General features: G+C 42.7%; 1 protein-coding gene across 1 annotated transcript in view; it reads right to left on the bottom strand.

Moving 5' to 3' along the window:
- syndig1l (synapse differentiation inducing 1-like) overlaps positions 1–11,558 on the bottom strand; it is a 57,713-nt gene extending 46,155 nt beyond the window's left edge. Inside the window, exon 1 of the mRNA XM_034162071.1 lies at positions 11,161–11,558. The gene's annotated coding sequence lies outside the window, so the exon portion shown is untranslated. The remainder of the gene's footprint in view (positions 1–11,160) is intronic.
- Between the last annotated feature and the right edge of the window lie 2,034 nt (positions 11,559–13,592).

The raw sequence follows: 13,592 nt of genomic DNA, 5'->3' as shown, positions 1-13,592 counted from the left end.
AAAGTAAATATTACTCACAGACATATGCTCTTTAGGGTTTTAGCTGGGAAAAATTAAGATAAAGCGAAATAAAACAAAGAACCAACAAAGCAGCAGATCGAAGATTGAAGCACTGCTTCATTGGTTCAAGGTTCAAAGCAAAGCTGCGCTGCAGAAACGCTTAATTACAGACCCGCTGCAGGGTCTGTAATCAATGTAGAGAAATTATCATTTTCCTGACAAACACCCCCAAAAACAACGGCCACTCTGAAGGACTGATAAGGGAATCGTTAAGCAAAAAGGCTATTGATGTCAATGGATCAAATAATTTCTTAAGGATACCTGAAAAGAACTGGTTCCCGACACACAACCCTAACAGCAGCACGCTTTTTTTTTTTTTAAATAAAACTCACATTAAAGACTCACAATTATCTTAGTTAAACACCTAAATACATATTTTGGTTGAACTCACCTCCATAACGACACAATGTTGCAAACAAGTTACTGCAAATGCTTGTTTACACTGACAATGAAATCTCAGCCTCCTCACTGAGAACGCGATTATGCGCGAGATTTGACACCGTAAAGGCATCACTGGCCCAGGAGTTCGGAGTGTGTCCACCAACACACCTAATCTAAATGAACCAATGCTGATCATCAAAGACAAATCCATAGAAGAAGAAATACATCCTACAGAGGCCCCAAGGCCCATTGATGCAGGTGCTTAACCTTGATCATGTGAAGTGGAAAAGAGTCTATACCTGAATGGGACACCAGTCCATCACAAGCCACTTCCCCAGCTAAGGCTACTACCCATTTACAGCTTGGTGGACTGGGACAATACAGAGGAAATGTCTTGTCCAAAAACACAATCAAGTAGATTGACAGGGAACTGAGCCCAGGTCTAAATATTGGTAGCTCAACACTGATCTCACTGCGCTGCCAATCCATGACGAAGAATAAATATACGTACGTAGCAAGTTCTATGTAGACCTGGAGCCCCTTTCGTGCTAGTGAAAACCCCAGATTCCATGTGGATTGTTGCTCGGAGAAGAACACGAGAAAGAGGAAGGCGAGAGGGCAAGATCCTGGCCAGCAGAAGATTTGCATCAAGTCCGAGCCGGTTCAGTGATCTTTGGGTCCACCATCCTATCTGGGAATCACCCAGAGCCCATCTCTGTTGCCAATGAGGAATTGCCATGAAGATTACTTTACAGGAAACTATTTAATCAGTTTGGGTTTACTCAAAGATGTTAAACACCATGTTTTGGCACCTTGAAAGTCATTGGAAGTTTTTCATACCCCCACCCACAACTGAACCAGGGACTCCTCCACACAGTCAAACATCTTACCACTACGCCGCCTTGACTCTCAGTGAAGAGAAATGGTTCAGAACTACATGAATATGTATGCGTATGGTCATCATCAACAGAATGGACTAGAGACAATATTAAACCAAAATACCAAATGATGCATTTATGTGGTGTGTCTGCTGGGATCTTACTCATTGTATAGGTTAAAACAACAACAACAAAAAACCTCAGACTCAGACTCAGGGTTGAATAGTTGACTGACAACCATACATTATACAGCACTTTTTCTACTTATAATTCCAGCTGAAATGTCTTTGCACACACTCACTCCCTGATGCATTCATTGTCACTCGAAAATCCCACTCCCTCTCTCTCATTTCCTCATTCCCCACACACACATTGCAAAAAACGTGTGTAGGACAAACCAAAAATGCAACAAAAGCACGATGGATATGTGAGGCAAAATCTGATCTAATACCACAAAGCCGCTGATCCAAAGTCAAGATTGTAGCCATAAGAGGTGCAACATCTACACATATGTTGATAACACATGGTTTGTCTGCAAATCGCTGCATTTACACATAGGCAAGACACTTTACAAATGTCATATTTGCGTCATTCTTGGCACATTCCGGACATTCTTAACGTGACTTTACACATCTGAATAGGTTTCTTAATATTCATGATTTTTGTGGAACATGTTTTTGGCTGCCAAAAAATCTTCCACGAATGTCACGCACCACCCTTATTTTGCCTCATGCCATGGATGTCGCAACTGAGCGCGTTGATCTGTATTGATTAGTGGTGATCCTTAATAGAGCATGACAGCATTCTTCTCTGACGTGCGCACAATTAAACTCTGCTTGCACCACATTCCAGTTTCATTGCTGCAGTATGCTGAGAAGGACAGTGACGCCTGTCAGCTAAAGTCTCGATCCAATGCTCATCAGCGCACTCCTGCAGGTGTTCCACCTGCTGTATGTGTCTGTTGTTTGTGAAAACAAGCAAGAAGCCACAGATCCAGCTCTTTCCGTCTCCTCCTCCTCTCTGCACCACTCCATGGCACAGAGCCAAACTAAGCATACAGTCACAAAGTTCTTCTGCTGTGGATTTTGAGGAGCAAACTGGAGCAATCTGAATTGTTCAGCAATTGACGGTAGGATGAATATGGGGTGTGTGTGGAGACAATTCGCCTCATTCACAACGTGACAGAATGTAACGATGTGCTGTTACGTGTGATAGCACTCAACAGCGTGCAACAAAGCAGAACATTATTCTTGACCATGTGTAATGGTTTGTGATAATTCTCCAGCAACACGTGCCATTAATTGTAACACGTGGTAACAGGTTGCAGCAGTTCCTGAGGGTCTTTGCCCAAATCATCACATTCGTGATCAGCGGCCAAGAATGTATATTTCGTGGCATTTGTGACTTGCCGTTGTTATGTGTAAACACAGCATGAGGTCATGTTTGTCCATGGAGACTCTCCCAACAGGAGCTGGAAAAAGTATAATAGTAATAATAATTCAGGAGTTGACACAGGAACAACAGAACTGAGAAACTATGTATTTTCCTAGCACATGAAGTAAAAACGAGCCTTAACAGTGTCAAAGACGAAGACGGTTTATCAGCAAATGAAAATGACAATTACATTTTCTTCACGTGGTTCATTCCAAGAATGCGGTGAATCGTTTTGACACGTCCTCATGCGGCAGGCACCTCACCATCTGAAAGCTCTGTCTGGATTCTTTTAAACACTTTCCTGTTTCTGCCAGCGCACCGCTGTTGCTCTTCACAAATACTACATGCTGACAGCGGATTACTTTTTGTGTCACTACTTAGTGATGCACTCAACGGTCTTTCATGTTCCCAAAGTGGGTGATGTGTTGTTGGTGCAGGCAATTGGGAATTTAAGTGTGAATGAAGCTATTTCTGTGCAAGCCGAGCAATGTGGGATGCCTTGGAATCAGTGAAGATGAGTGTCATAGAAATAAATGTGGCTCTCCGTGTACGTGAGCATGCTTTTTGTTTGTGGGTGTTTGCGTTTGGTCCGTGAACGCTTGTGAGTAAATATGCGTGGATGTGAGGGTGGAAGTGTTTGGTGAGAAGGAAAGATCATACTTATATGTGTTTCTCTGGTTGAGAGCGATTGGTAGACGGTGAGTGGCTGGGAGGCAGGAGAGCTGAGGGGTATGGCAGAAAGCAAATGAGGCAGAACAAGATGGTGTCATGAGGAAGACACTTCTGCGGGCTTGACCGCCTTGCCCGAGGAGAGCCCAAAGGTGTCTGACGGGCAGGTAATAGATTAGCCGACAACCTGTAAGCGTTCATGTGCGGACTGAGGTGGTAAGACAATCCTGCGACATTGCTAACATGCCAGCTGCACTGATACCTCCGTGCACTTCAACCCCATTAGGTTACCATCAGCACACTCTATTTCGCAGTGTCAGCCTGGTGCCAATCATCCTTACACCTATGACCCTGGACCCGGGACTGCGTATTATCTCAGGGGCCTCGAGGCCAGTGTGGTGAGACGCCGCTGAATACCAATGTGCCTTATCTCCCGACCACATCTCGTCTGACATCGTTTCCTGGATTGTGCACAAGCAGACCTGCTCGCTCAAGAAGAACAATTCCATCATTCTGTAATTTAATTCTGGCTGCAGCAGTTGGGGTATAATGTGCATAATAAGGTAACGTCTGGTTGTTATTGATGATCCTCAATCGGGATAATGGATGAGAGCTCAATGGAGAAAACTCACATTCATCCTGGGATGCATTTATCAGCAAACCTTACCTCTGGCTTTAGCACATGAAAGTCTGCTAACAGATTAACCATAAGAAAGGATGAAGTGAGTAACGGCCTCAACACCATGTTGACTGATCCCCCGTTTTTTTTAAATCATCAAAGGAGGTTGTGCAAAATATCATAATCCATGTGAAATGAATCCGAATCCTGTTTCTGCATCACTCCTCTTTATTTTATGTGTATATGTAGAGCTGATGAAACATTAAAACCTCAGCAAAAAACCTCCAGGAAGAAGCTTTTCCCCTCCGGAGACTCGTCCTTTCTTGCAGCACAAAAGGAGGCATCGCTTGGCTTAATGTTTTGCATACCTCCGTAAAATGACTCAAAGTGTTTGTTCATGTGTAAAACCTCCAGCCACACACATTTAAACAATTCAAAGAGAGGACGACACTGCCAACAGTGACTGTGGGCACTGTTGTGGCAGCGATTTGCCATTCCTGATGGGCAGGCTGGTCTTCATTATCTATTGATTACTGACTCCACTAGTTATTGACAGTGAGTGACAGCTCCAGACTCCAGTGATTGGCAGTTGAGCTGGGTGCAACTCCAGCCTCCCCGGTGCACCCATTTTAATTTCCGCCACGGTGCGTCACATTCATATACAGCAATACCGTTGCGTGTGTGTAACAACAGCAAAGTTGCCACTACCCAGCTAGCAATAGAACTTTGCTTGGATGTTGCATTAAAGTAACAGTGATGCATCACAGCATCGCAGGAATGTTTATTTGTAGACTCTCTAGAACATTGCTGGGATGTAACTAATACCCCAGTCACAGTTAGCATAAATGATGCCGAATCCTGGCCAAATGACAATTTGAATCACAATTGGCAAGTGTCATTTGGAAATGTCGGGAAGCATTCGCGGTGCAATTGAACAGGTGGGTACAGTCGTGCGACCACCCCGAATATCAGAATCCCCATCATACTAGAGGCTGAATGAGCCCGAATGCCAAGTGATTGAAGATTCGACTGCCATTCGGCCAAAGTTGCAGTGCATTCAAATACATCCGACAGCTATCTGAGTGGAAACCACACAGTTGGGTGTATTCACGCAGCCAAGCTGGATGTAGGGCACATGCACCCATCCATCCAGGTGTGTTCGAGGTAGAAAAAGCTCAAATGGCGGTCAAAGTGCAGTCTGACTGCAGTCTCAGCATTCGAAACACCTGAACGGGATTGACCGACATACCGCAATGACCAGCCAATACAGAACCCGGACGAATGCCCTGGATGTAGCACGGATGAGCCAGAATGCACCCACAATGTCCCAAGTGGGGGCCGAATACACCGATGCGAGCCGAATGTCATGAGTGGCCCCTCCAGTGCAACACGACTGCAAGCCTAATGGCTCGAGTGGCCCTCCAGTGCAACATGACTGCGAGCCAAATGGCCCGAAGTGGCCCTGTTCAATGCAACACGACTGCGCGCGAATGTCATGAGTGGCCCCTCCAGTGCAACACGACTGCAAGCCTAATGGCTCGAGTGGCCCTCCAGTGCAACATGACTGCGAGCCAAATGGCCCGAGTGGCCCCGTTCAATGCAACACGACTGCGAGCCGAATGTCATGAGTGGCCCCTCCAATGCAACACGACTGCAAGCCTAATGGCTCGAGTGGCCCTCCAATGCAACACGACTGCGAGCCGAATGGCCCTAGTGGCCCTCCAATGCAACACGAATGCGAGCCAAATGGCCCGAGTGGCCCCGTTCAGTGCAACACGACTGTGAGCCGAATGACATGAGTGGCCCCTCCAATGCAACACAACTGTGAGCCAAATGGCCCAAGTGCCCCCCCCCCATTTAACATGGATGAGGTGGGAACCATGTGCCTGGGTGTAGACCGTGGTCGGACACAACAGCGGATAGTATAGAAAGGCGGGATGTTGGCGCACCATCCAGTGTCCACAGTGAATACCGCTTGATCAACCGCTGTGTGTGTGTGTGTGTGAGAGAGAGAGACAGAGAGACAGAGAGAGAGAGAGAGAGCTGCTGCACTCCTAATGTGCACGAATCAGTCAAGGCGGCTTTGGCTCACGTTCTAGGTATTCGCACGGCATTTGTACACAGCTGGCCGAATACTGGTCCCTCCCGACTGTGTCTTGAATTTTGTCATTTTTGCCCTCCCAAACAGACAAGAAAGAGAATATGACAAAAAGAAAAGTACATTTAAAAATAAATAAAGGTTATATAGCCTGGAATCTTGATGACAGAGAACTATGATAAATTCAAGCTAATGGGAAAGTCATGCTGAACTAAACTATTGCCGGAGTTGCACCCATATATTATTATTATTATCTCAGAAGTGAAACAGAGTAGGTTCTGATTAGTATTTGGCTGGGGATACCACTTACGGACACTAGAGGCTGTGTGTGTGTGTGTGTGTTTCTCCCTGTAGAAATGGCGTAAAATGTGTGCCAAATCCCAATGTGGATATGTATTGGCTCTGCTATGGCAACAACATTATAACTAGGGCCAGCCAAAAGGCGAATGACAACATGTATATTATGTTTTTGCCAACATATTCTCATGATGCATTTTGTGTATCAAACTAGAAGTTGGGCGCGATATTTCATGCCTATTCCAACATGCACAAAGCATTGTGCATTATTGTTTGTGTATAAGTATAAAATGAGTTTCTGCATTTTTCCACCCCCAATCAGATGTTCTACCACCTTACTGACTGGTGATGTCATCGCAGGAATGCATTGAATGGGCACGTATATGGCTGAAAAATATGTAACAATATGCATGACGTTTTTTGTGCATGATGTGATCCATAAGAAGGCACTTCATGTGCTGTTGCAAGACTGCAAAAATCTACTATTAAACAATAAACCTTTTACATTTTTTTAAAAAACCACCACTAAAAATATTGCTAGTTAGCCAAGAAACAAAATTATTTATTAGGTCGGAGAGTTTCTGTTGCAACAATAGATTAAAGAACAAACAGAGATGGATAAGGAAGAAACACAGGGCAGAGTTTATCATATTTTCTGGAGTATAAATCAAACCAGACTATAAGTCACACCTGTTAAAAAATGCTTCTTCAAGAGGAAAAACCCATATACATAAATCACACTTTATTTCTGCTTTATCTGCACTTTAATTTGGGATTTTTGTGCATTATTGCAATGCACTTTTTATTATTGCCATTTATTCTTTGATTGTTAGAGTTTATTTTGTTTAGTGCTTTTACTGCTGGAAAAAATCCTATATAAATATTCATTATAATTACTATTATTGTAATAACGGCTACTTGATTTTGGTCAATAACTCACACTGAAGTATGAATTGCAGGGCAGGGCCTCCCAAACTAGCAAAGACCCCTGTGACTTAAGACATAAGCCTTTTATTGGGACTACGGAGTAGTATTTTTAACAAACAGCTTCACTGTCACATTACTTACTAAGACTCGGGTCTTGGTGAGCTATGGTGTGCAATCTAAAGTGCATAGTGCAAATGCATTAGGGCGTGGTCCAACCCCATGCTGATATTTACACGTCATGGGCATGTTTGGTGAAAATAAACCAATCACATTGCCATCTTGTGGTTCCTTTAATGGAGAAGTGTGCCGAACCACCTGTATTACTATCCAGAGGATGACCTCAGAAGCGAGATGTTTTCTGAAGAGTACCACCTGCGGTCCACATGCCATGCACGTAAGGTGCAGCTGGTTTGTATGCAAATACCAGAATGAATGGAAAGATAAGGTCCTAGTAAAAATTTCAATCCAGGATGCGTGCAGCTCCTATAAGTGTAAGGTAAAAACTGTTTCCTTCTGTTAATGTGACTGCAGTGCACCCTGTGTGCTGCACTAAGAGATAGAGTGAGGGAGAACAGCTTTTTCTGTTGGACAAATTTTGATTGTGAAAAATCATCATTGCAAACCCAAAAACAGTACACTACCCCTCAATTTATGTATTTGTAGTTGGAGATGGTGGGTTCACGTTTCACTGCCATATTGCTGCACTCTTGGTAAGACCGACTCAAAAGACTCATGAAACCTGGATCATTTTTCATGAGTAATTCATAAAATGAACATCTCTGTCTGTTATTGCCAATATTTTTAAAACACAAAGAGAAATTTCAATCAAACCTGGTGGATAAATGTATTGACCCTTGCAACACAGGTGATGAATTGCCTGACATGTACTCACAGGTCAGGCTTTTCGGATAGACTTCTCCTACATGGGGCTAAGAAAAGTGTCGGACCTCTGACATTAATGACATCATATGATGATGTCAGTGAAGTTGAAAAATAGTGGACGGGTGCAAGGCAATGCAATCATCTGGATGTTAGAGTTTGTAATGTGTTTTTATATCAAAGCATGGCTTGCTACGCATTTTAATGATATTATCAGTCATCTACATCAGTCATATCCCAGGGAAGAACAAATCCAGAATAAAAATTGGGTGCAAATCAGAGTTATGAAAACTAAAATTTCTATTAGTTTTAACCCTTGTTTCAGTGCAAATGTTTCCAGAGATAAAGTTGCCACAGATAGCCATATTACCATTTTGCTAAGAAATAATCATTCTAAAATGTCACAAATACGATGTAAGGATGTTGGCCACGCCCACAAACCACACTCATTTTAAATATGCTCATATGTTCCTTGCAGTATGCTAAGGTGGAAAACTGAGGAACTGGACCTGGACTATATTTGAATTTAGCCACTGTGCAGGACTTCCGGAAGTGCGCAAAACAGTTATATTGATGCTGATGTATTTTTCAGATTTCCAGACTTTTTGTGTATTTTCGAAACAAAAGCAAAAAAAAAAAAAAGAAAAAGTTCATTGATCCAAAATGTTATACAAAATGTTTTTGAAATCTGTTCATATCCATCTTCCATGAACTACCTGCCAATAATAATAATAAGTTTAACATAGACACACCGCCCTGCAATTTGCACAAATTGAAGTAGGGAATTGAACATTTGCATAGTGGAAATACATCCATTTTGGAAAAAAACGTCAAACATCACCAAAAGACTATCACTCAGGGTGGTTTTTCAGGAAATTTGAAAAAGCCTAGATTGGAAAAATGGAATGAAGCACTTTTTTCGCTATTACAGGTCACATGACAAACAGAGATGACAACATGTATAAATAAGTAAGAGCTTGTTAAACATTATAAGAGATACACTATAGTAATAGCGTATTAGAAAAACAATCAAATGTTAATATTTAGCGGGAGTTACCCTTCCATTGCTTTTAATATTGGAATAACATTTCTTGCAAGAACTTTGCTAGAATTAAAGTTCTGTAATGGTATTCACTAACTCAATCGAAATACTGTCATTTTGCAACTATATTTTTTCAATCAACATCCTGAAAATATCGCTAAAGCCCCTTTCACTAGAGGAGGGTGATACCGGGAATTTTGGTATTGATCCGATACCAAGTAAATACAGGCCCAGTATCGCCGATATTGATACAGATACCGATACTTTTTCATATTTAAGCTTCATAGATCCAAAGGATCCAAAAGACCTAGGATAGAATTTCACCAAACATTCTACGTGACAACAAAATACTTTATTTATCACAATCAACATTTTTGTTTAAAAAAATATCACTCAATACAACTTAAAACAAAATCTCCTGAGGTAGAGGGCTGACTCGAGGAGAGCGCTGAGTGGGCGGGCCAGGCTAAGCCTACCTGCATGGCTGTTGGCTGGCGCCGCTGAGCCACATGACGGCGCAACAACAAAAGACCAGAGGGGGGAGGGTGCGCTGCTCCGTGTTGTGTGACGCAGCACCGCTCTTACTGCTCAATACCAGCGTTAGTATCGATATTATCAATATTAAGATTGATCCGCCCACCTCTACCTTTCACACCAGGTCTGTTTGAGGTGCATTAGCTGCGTATCTAATAACACAGGAATGTCTGTGTCAGTTGTGCGCAGCAGGAGGTGAGAGTGCAGAGTGAGCAGGTGTGCACTCTGATTTCTCTTCTAGTTTAAACATCTTCTTGTGCAGGGGTGCGCTCTGATTTCTGTTAAAATTTATCAGTCTTGGACATGGAGATGTTCTCCATGAGGAGTATACTGGATGTGGACATGTCCTGTTAATGAACGTTATTTAACACAATCGTGAGAGAACTTGAGGAGATGAGTGCAACAATGGAGCACAGCAGGAATCATAAATTGGCGTCGGATGGCATCCAGTCACGTTAAGTACCGTTACGTTGCCTCAACTTGCAAGAAAACTACTTCCCTTTCTGCATCTTGTGCTCAACGCAAAAAAAAAATAATAATAAAAAAATAAAAAAAATAAACATGTTTATTTTTGGCATCCATTTAGAGTCGCCCTTTGCGTCCTTCATGGTATTGTGGCATTATGCTGCATCAACTCGGCACTAGGTTGCATCAACTTGGCGTCGTCATGACTCCGCATGACGCAACTCGAAGCACGCCCAGTGTGAAAGAGGCTTGAACTTTTGTGCAAATTTGCAGGGGAAATCCAGCTCCTGCTGTAACTTATGTCACAGATATATACAACAAGCCGTTTCAGGACTGAGTTTCACTTAAACCAGGGTTATTTCTACGTGGAAACCTGCACAACTGTGAGCATTTTTAAAACACAACCACATAATGATAACTAACTTTAAAAAGTCCAAATTTTTAAATAACAACATGACACTTTAATCTAAGCAGTGATCCGATCCGACACGTTCCCAACGCGTTCCGTCTGGCGCACGTGCCACCCACAATGAAACAATATTTCTGCGAATATGCTGCGAACAAAATGCGAAGATCATGCAACATGACGAAGGAGAAGGGCTGAAGCAGCTGCTTTACTTCTTTGTTTGGTGCGTGCGTGCGCACTTTGGCCGCGCTGCACGGAAAGACACAAAGAGCTCCAGCACGTACAAACTGTGTCGACTTGTTGTGGACATGCGAACCAACATCCAACCACAGCAGACCCACAGCACCATCACTTTTTGCCCACTCGAACCCTGCACGCACTATATCCAGATTGGAAAACACCGGAATGGAGAAGAACATTTCAAACTGATGGATGATGATGATGAAAATGATGATGGGATTCGTTTCCTACCTTTCACTTCTTGATAATCCAAATATTGTTTGCAAGCTGCAAATGCTGGCTTTTTTGCGCTCGTGCATGATGTCCGAGATGCCCAGAGAGAGAGAGAAAGAGAGAGAGAGAGACATCTTCTATTTTTTAAGACTTTGGAGAAACACACGATCGTGTGCGCCGCTGCGCGCGCCGGAAGCCGCCGCCGTCACCATCCTCTCCGTTAATAAGCCGTTTGCACAGAGAGTCGACTGGAATGTTTTCGCTGAGGAAAGTTGAAGCACCCTCCGTGAAAGGAGACGCGGGGGAGAGAGAGACAGAGAGAGAGAGCGAGAGGAGGAGGAGAAGGAGGAGGAGAGGCTGCACGCTGTGCGCAAACAGACGCAACAGCGCGTCCTCTCCGTCTGCGCATCTCCACCTGAACCGGTGCGTCTTTTTTGGAAACGATCAACAAGCGGCTGAGTCACATTTACAGCTCATTAATTAGATGGAAGCCAAAGTAAAGAGAGGCGCAGTGGGAAGGAAAAAAACAAAACAAAACACAGAACACCTTTGATGAGTTGGTTTGAGAGATTTTACACTGTTGCCATCACTACCAAGAACCAATGGGAGACATTACAAAAAAATGTTACTTCAAAATCGACCCAAGTTCTTCATTTCCACCAAATTTTAAAACAGCTTGCACATGAATATAGTATTCAATAAAATAAAAGAAAATCTGTATCCAAATCTGGCAAAAATAAAATAATGTTACATACATTTAACATGGAAATCAGCAGGGGTGGTGGCCAAGTGGTTAATGCACTTGTTTTCAGTGCAGTGACATCCGGTCAATTCAACATTCAGATCTACCTCGGATTTGCTGAGGTGACCCCAAGTGCAAACAAGGGAGCAGCCAAAGGGGCTTCCTTTGATTTCCATGTTATATGTAAAAGTAAGACCCTTCGGCTGCTCCCTTGTTTGCACTCGGGTTGCCACAGCAAATCCAAGGTGGATCTGCATGTTGAATTGGCACAAGTTTTATGCCGGATGCTCTTCCTGACGCAATTCCACATTACATGGAGAAATGTGGCAGGGGTTTGGATTCAACTGGGAAACTTCTGCATTGAAGCCAAGTCTACCAATCACTTGGTCACCACCCCTGCCCCTGCTCTTCAATCCAAATCTTACATCTAAAAAAAACATTACTTTAGGTACATATACCATAGAAATCAATGGGAAACTTAAAACATATTAAGTATCAACTCTTCATTGATCCAAGATCTGCCTTTCTACAAAATCTTTTTGAAATCTGTTCATATCCATCTTCCATGAACTATCTGCCAATAATAATACGTTTAACATAGACATTTTGCATTTTTGTGAATGTATTAACATAAAAATCTACACCCCTAATATATGACAACCCAGTAAAAAATGTAATAAAGCAAAAGTGTCACTCTGGCACTGATGAAACACTGGGGTTCTTTGAGCAATTATGTTCCTACATTTAAATGAAAACCATCGTGTAATGTTCAGTGCAGCCTCCAGGGGGTTAACGTCAAGTTCACATTACACATTTATGTAAATTAACTTTAACAAAGCTCAGTAACAGGTGCTAAATCCCATATTTCCACCCATGATTTAAATTGGCTTTAATGCAAGTGGAGTGTTGACTTTTGCCATTTGGATTGTTGAAGGCAAATGTGCGACATTTTGGGTTTTGACAGCTTTTTCATGCAGAATTTGGGGTGAGTGCACTATAGACAAAGACAAAATGGTCAACCAATGCAGGAAGAGTGAGTTGAATGAGCTGTTTCTGAACAAAGGGCAAGTACAAAGGGAAGTGGCTCTGACAGGCAGTGTGTGTTATTACTCACACCTCCCTTTCAACACTTCTCTTTAAAAGTGCCCTTATCCTGCAGCATTTCCTGCTAATTCTCTTTCTCGATATTTTCTCCCATTCATTACTTCTCCAGGTCAATATAACTGCAGTAACGTCTGACAAACAGATCCAGATCTAATGTTCAGGTGCAGTCAAGTCCTAATCAGAAACCCGTCAATCATATATATGAGGCCCAGACTTTTTTTTTTTCTTCACAGCCGTTTAGTCTCCATAAATACAAACCAAACATCTCAGCCATTCCACTGGATGATGTCACTCATCTCGCTACTGCAAGATTCCTTTTGTTTGCATTCAATTCCTTTGCCAGGCAACATGAAGGCTGAAATTTTGTATCCCTGGCAGGAGAAAGGCATGCTGGGATAGCGGTAAGATGCACGGAATGAATTCTTTGATGCCTTGTCTTTATAGGTCTTGTTAGCTTTGGAAACCATCAGCCAAAGGACTTTATGAGGTGGTTTTATTGTCAACACGGTGATGCTCACAGTTACAGCATCGACTGTTAATCTCACCAATACAAAGAGAAGAACGAAAGAAAATACCCAACATTTCCGATGTATGTGATGTAAAG

Source organism: Thalassophryne amazonica, chromosome 21 (genome assembly GCF_902500255.1).
Source record: "Thalassophryne amazonica chromosome 21, fThaAma1.1, whole genome shotgun sequence".
NCBI classification, from domain to species: Eukaryota; Metazoa; Chordata; class Actinopteri; order Batrachoidiformes; family Batrachoididae; genus Thalassophryne; species Thalassophryne amazonica.
The sequence above is the reverse complement of the archived record's forward strand: the minus strand, read 5'-3'. Positions and strand labels throughout refer to the sequence as shown.